Here is a 7,108-nt window from a genome sequence, read left to right as displayed (position 1 = left end):
CTGGTGAATCCTGTTAATACTCTGGTAACAATCTTCCCTCAGAGGATCTGACTTATCTAACTTCCTATTTACTGAGTCCACTTAGATATCTAATAGGTCAGACATTTATAGAACATGTTCCTCAGTCTTTCCCATCTCAGTGGGTAAAATTACTGCTTATCCCATTGCTTAAGGGGGGAAACTTGCAAAAGCTACTGTTTCTTCCTCTTCGTTTCATGCAAACTGCATTCATCAACTGGTGTAACGGCGTAACTTCGAGCCATCATTCTCTCTCACTTGGCCTATGACAATAACCTTGTTTATCCCCTCACTTTCCACGCTTAACCACACAAGAGTGTATTCTCCACACAAGGTGTTATTCTGCACTCAGCAGTCTGAGAGAGCTTTTTATTGCTGATACCTGATTACAGGTGCTCTCAACAAAACCCTTCAACAGCTTCTGAACACACCTAAAATAAATAAAAGTGCTTATAGACGCCTACATGTCCTGGCCATCCAATCTCTGGCCATCTCCTGCGCCCCCCCCCCCCCAGGCCTCCCTGTTACTCCTTGGGTTAGTAGCAAGCCTGTTACAGCCTCTGTGCCTTCCGTTTACTGTCCCCCTGCCATTCCTTTGGTCTTTTAGGACTCACTTTGTCACTTCGTTCAGATCTCTCTTCCAATGTCACCTCCTCAGACAGGCCTTGCCTAATCACCCCACCTGAAAGAGACCTCTCCATCCCAAATACCATCATTCATTACTTTCTTCTTAGGACTTAGTCTTTTTCATAAGACTAAACACTGCCTGAAATTTTAATTACTCACTCATCTTTCACTTACTTATTGTTTGTCTCACTTGTCAGAAGACAAACTTTTGTCATTCTTTTTCACTACTGACCTGAGCAATCTCTAGAGAACCATATAGCCATTCTTTAAAATGAGTTAGTAGTAGACCTCTGATTTATAATTTACTCCCAGTCTAATGGTAATCAGTACTCTCATGGAAAGGATGGATGTAACTTGCCTCCAGTATTTTATTAGCTACTATTAAAGAGTATCAGTTACTTCCCTAAATGCTATGCATACATTACCTCTTTCTTTCAAAATATTATTAAAATATTACTTTTATTCCTGTCTTGTAGATGAGGAAACAGAGGTTTATGGAGTTTAAAACCTTTTTAAAATTATGCACTTTGCAATTGGAAATTTTAGGTTTTGAAGCTAACTTAGTTTGGTTCCAAAATGTTTGTGGTTTGCAAGTACTGTTCACATTCTGAAAGAAGGAGGCTGGGGAATGGACAGAGGGCTGTATGTCGGCATGAAATATACCAGCTTTGACTCAGTGAGCACATGCTTTGTTTCCCTAAGTCTCAGCTCCTCATCTGTAGAATATGTGTAACAAGTATATATTGTTGGGCAAATAAGCTCAGACAAAAATAATCAGTAGAGTGCAGATAATCAATCAGTACCAATTTAATAAGTAAGTGAATCAAAGGTAGAAATTTTGAAATAGATGAAAATACTAAAATTGATACTTTATTTATAACTACCTTACTATACTCGAATGTATTTTACACAATGCCCTCATTGAGAAATGCCCAATCAATGTTACAAATATCCCTGTGAAACAACAATTTCAAACACCTTAAAGAGAGCAAACCTGAATGGCACTCTATGAATTGTGAAAACCTGGAAATAGACCCAGAAGTGTGATCCACACACACACACACACACACACTGACAGTACTCCTCAGCCTCCTGGTGTTTTCCAATGCAGGAGGTTGGTGCAAAGTGTAAAAAGAAAAAAATGTACTCAATGTCTTTCCTCTCTGACTGAACATTGTGAAATGGCTACAACGTGAAAATCCTTCTAAAATCTTCACAGCATAGGCCAGGAATGAATGTCAGAATCCATGTGTCATACTCCTTGGTCCACTGCAGAAATTATTTCTAAGATTTCTTTGGTAGAATTTAAGTTTTATACAACAATCTTGCATTATGAATAGGCTAAGTCTGATGCTTTACCTACATGGATCTGTCTACACATGAACCTAATAATACATTTATAAAAATGAATAATTACTTATTATTACTCGTTAATAATAGAAGAAGCTCAATGACCCTTAGATAAATGATACTGCTGAATTATTTAAATATGTCTTAGTGTTGAAGCATTAACACTAAGAAACCAAAGAAATAGCTTTGAAGACATAAGGAGCTATGCTCAGAAAGAGTATGTAACAGAGTATTAAGAATCGTGCTGTTAAGCCCCGGCTGGTGTGGCTCAGTGATTGAATGTTGACCCAGGCACCAAGAGGTTGCCAGTTCGATTCCCAGTCGGGGCACATGCCCAGGTTGTGGGCTCAATCCCCAGTAGGGGGCATGCAGGAGGTAGTCAATCGATGTTCTCACTCATTGATGTATCTCTCTCTCTCCCTGTCCCTTCCTCTCTCTCCAAAATCAATAGAGAAATAATATTTAAAAAAAGATAAAAGAATGGTGCTGTACAGAAAAACACACAGCAGCATACTAGGATTAATGTAGACACCACTAGCATATGTGCCCTACATTTACAGCTAAGGTGAATGAAGGTCATGTCTCAGGAGAAGGGACTGACCTGCATTTTTCTTTGAAGTCTTATGAATGTCATGTATAAAAGAAAAAAAAAAAATCTAAAGATAAAGCACCAGGAATTTAGGTTAAGGAGAAAAAGTTTCAGATGCATCTTTTTTTTCTAGAAAAATTATCAATGAATATTAATGTCTTTAGTGCTGTTTGTGGCAAATGATATCGAATATATGCATTGTCCATTTGGATTACAAGTTATTTAATTATATGCTTAGTTGTACTAAGCTTAGATTAATGGTTAGAATTCCAAAGGCATTAAGACAACTCAAGAGTCCTCTGTTAGGCCAGTCATGTGTTTACGCCTCATGGAAAAGCTTAAATTCAGTGAGAGCAAAGGGGGCGAATGTTAGGCCTGTACTTCTGTGTCACTGAGCAGAGATTCAGTCAAACATACCATTACTATTTTAGGGCAGGGTATTTGAAGTTGAGTGCTCAGATAATGTGTCTCCAATAAAATGTGCCATTAATTTCTTAACTGAGTTTTTGAAACTCAACAAAACATTGCAAATACTCGTGCAGGGCGAGTTAACAGTAATTTGATTTCTGTTCAGTGACATCCTCTCTTGATAAGTTAATAGTAAATCATCTAAAGTATTTATTTTAGTGTTGGTTTATATTCTGCTTGTTTTAATAAATAACCTTGTAAGATTTCCCTATAGAGAAATTTCCAAGTACATGTGTGTTAGGCATCAAAGTAAAAATAATCAAAGACACTTGTGTTTAGAGGGGAGTAAGTAGTGCATTTGTTGTGTAGTTAAAATTATTGTGCTCATTTCCAAATGTGGTATATTAGCTATAATAATGGTAAAAAATAAAGTTCCCATTATTTTTGACATTTATAATCTGTCTCTATGGTCATCACTATTCTTCATCCTCACGTTCTTCTACTGTGGCTGGGGGCCGCAGCAGGCTGGTGCTCTGCAAAGGACAGGGAGTGCAGTCATTACACCCCAAGTGCTTGTACAATTGTTAACAATGTGTGTAAATATACAAATACAATATGTATGTGCCTGTGTGTGTATAATATGTAATGTGAATAGGATATATTTAATGGGTAGATTGACTTACTTTTTACATATTAATCATATTTTTCCCCCCACTGATTCCCCCCTCCCCCTCTGTCCCCAGCTTGCTGTCCATGTCCATTGTTCATGCATACATGCAGATAAGTTCTGTGGTTTCTCTCTCCCCCACCACCCCCTTTTCTAGAGATTGTCAGTCTGTACCCCACTTCCACGTCTCTGGGACTACCCCATTCCTCAGACGGTTATGTTCATCATATTCCACAAATAAGTGAGATCATATGATACTTGTCTTTCTCTGCTTGGCTTATTTCACTTAGGATGATACTTTCCAGGTCCCTCCATGTAGTCTCAAAGGATAAGAGATCTTTCTTTCTTACAGCTACATAGTACTCCATTGTGTATATGTACCACTGCTTTTTTATCCATTCATCTACTGATGGACACTTGGGCTTAGCTAAGATTTCCAGATCTTAGCTATTGTAAACAGTGCTGCTATGAACATGGGGGTACATATATTCTTTCTGATTGGTGTTTCAGGCTTCTTAGGGTATATTCCTAGAAGTGGGATCACTGGGTCAAATGGAAGTTCAATTTTTAATTTTTTGAGGTAACACCATATTGTTTTCCATAGTGGCTGCACCAGTCTGCATTCCCACCAGCAGTGTACTAGAGTCCCCTTTTCTTCACACCCTCGCCAACACTTGTTGTTTGATGATTTGTTGATGGCAGCCATTCTGACAGGTGTCAGATACCTCATTGTTGTTTTAATTTGCATCTCTCTGATGATTAGTGATGATGAACATTTCTTCATATGTCTCTTAGCCATTTGTATGTCCTGTTTGGAGAGGTGTCTATTTAATTCCTCTGCCCATTTTTAAATTGTGTTCTTTGTCTTCCTTTTGTAGAGTTGTATGAGCACTCTATATATATTGGAAATTAACCCCTTATCTGATATACCATTGGCAATTATGCTCTCCAATACAGTGGGTAGCCTTTCCATTTTGATGATTGTATCTTTCGCTGTGCAGAAGCTTTTGAGTTTGATGTAGTCCCATGTGTTCATTTTCTCCTTTGTTTCTATTGCCTTAGGTGACGTATCAGTGAAAATTCTGCTGCGTATGATGTCTTAAATTTTGTTGCCTACAGTTTCTTCCAGGATTTTTATGGATTCATGAGTCACATTTAAGTCTTTTATCCATTTTGAGTTTATTCTTGTGTAGGGTGTAAGTTGATGGTCCAGTTTCATTTTTCTGCATGTAGCTGTCTAATTTTCCCAGCACCGTTTATTAAAGAGGCTCTCCTTACTCCACTGTATGCTCTTGCCACCTTTGTCAAATATTAATTGAGCATATTGCCTTGGGTCCATTTCTGGATTCTCTGTTCTGTTCCACTGGTCTATATACCTGTTCTTGTGCCAGTACCAGGCTGTTTTGATTACGGTGGCTTTGTAGTATAACCTGAAATCTGGTATTGTGATCCCTCCAACTTTGTTCTTCCTTTTCAAGATTGCTGTGGCTATTCGAGGTCTTTTTTTGGTTCCATATGAACTTTTGAAGTACTTTTTCTAATTCTGTGAAGTATGCCGTTGGTATTTTGATGGGGATTGCATTGAATCTATAGATTGCTTTGGGTAATATGGACATTTTAATGATGTTAATTCTCCCAATCCATGAACAGGATATGTGCTTCCACTTTTTTATATCTTCCTCTATTTCTTTTTCAATGACCTGTAGTTTTCTGTGAATAGGTTCTTTATTTCTTTGGTTAAGTTTATTCCTAGGTATCTTAATTTTTTTGCCACAATGGTAAATGGGATTGTTTTCTTAGTTTCTCTTTCTGTGAGTTCATCCTTGGTGTATAAGAATGTCATCAATTTCTTGACGTTAATTTTGTATCCTGCTACTTTGCCAAATTTATTTATTAAGTCTAGTAAATTTTTGATGGAGTCTTTGGGGTTTTCTACGTATAGTATCATGTCATCTGCAAATAATGACAGTTTCACTTCCTCCTTTCCAATTTGGATTCCTTTTATTTTTTCTTCCTGTCTGATTGCTGTGGCTAAGACTTCCAGTATTATGTTAAATAAGAGTGGCAAAAGTGGGCATCCCTGTCTTGTTCCTGTTCTTAAGGCAAATTTTAATCATATTTTGAAAATATATAAAAAGCAAACTGTCAAGCCTAATATATATTAATAATGTTGATACTGTTCCTGTTTCATTTTAACTTTTATTATAATATTCATAATATAAAGTGTAAGGATAGTGATAGATTTTACTAGCAAAAGAAATACTTAAGAAGGCACAAGCATTCTAAGTAAAAAGAAAAATCAATGTATACAGAATAAATACATATGTAGAATAAATACTAAACCATTTTTTCTTACTAACTACTTCAAAAATCTATGTAGATATATAATTTTAATTTATATGTAATTTATAATAGTTATATATATATAGGTATGTATCATATAATATATATTAGTTGTATAATATATACATTATATATTCTGTTAGGTATGTATCATAAAATATATAATAGTTACATTTTATATTCTATAATATGGAATATATATTTTTAAAGATTATATACTATATAATAATTGTATATGTACTCCCATCTATCTACATGTGTGTACATATATCTATTATAAATAATATAATCTGTGGAAGTGACTGCTTTATCAGTTGTTTTAATTAGACTTTGGTACTTCATCCTTGTATCTAATTTGATGTGCATGTAAAAGGACACTGGGGCTTATTTCTGAGATATGCCTTTCATGCACACATGAGAGATCCTTATAAGTTCTGTGATACACTCACAGTCTAGCATCATGGGTGAGGTAAGGTTGGAGTTTGGGTAGCAACACTTCTTCCCTGTCTTCTTTCAACATGATACCTTCTGAAAAAAGGAAGGATGCCTGCTATATAGTTTTGTAGCTCTAGTTGCAGTTACAGACAAATATCACTCAGTAGGTTATCATATTGTAATTACTCATTTCCTCATGTGAATAGTAAAATCGATGTTTCTAATCAGAGTGGTTCTCTAACTGAGAGAATTTATATTCGTTTCATTTTATGAATCTTGCATCTTTAACACATAGCTGCAAAAGTCACCAAGTATATTTTTATCAATATAGAGAAAAGGGAAGGAGTATGGAATACTGTCATGTGGAAGATTTTTGTGTGTGTGTTAATTTTTTTTTCCATTGATTGATTTTTTTTAGATAGAGTAGAAGGAAGGGGGTGGGAGAGAGAATGAGAGAGAGAGAGACATCAATGTGAGAGAGGCACCTTGATTGGTTGGCTCCCCGCAACCTGACTGGAACTGGGGATTGAACCTGTGACCCAGGTACTGGCCCTTGACTGGGAATCAAACCCACAACCCTTTGGTCCTTGGGCTGACTCTCTAACTGCTCAACCAAAATGGCCAGGGTGTGGAAGATTTTTTAAATAGGCCAGACCTGAAATAGCTTCCAT

Source organism: Molossus molossus, unplaced genomic scaffold (assembly GCF_014108415.1).
Source record: "Molossus molossus isolate mMolMol1 unplaced genomic scaffold, mMolMol1.p scaffold_m16_p_14, whole genome shotgun sequence".
Classification (NCBI taxonomy): domain Eukaryota; kingdom Metazoa; phylum Chordata; class Mammalia; order Chiroptera; family Molossidae; genus Molossus; species Molossus molossus.
The sequence above is the reverse complement of the archived record's forward strand: the minus strand, read 5'-3'. Positions refer to the sequence as shown.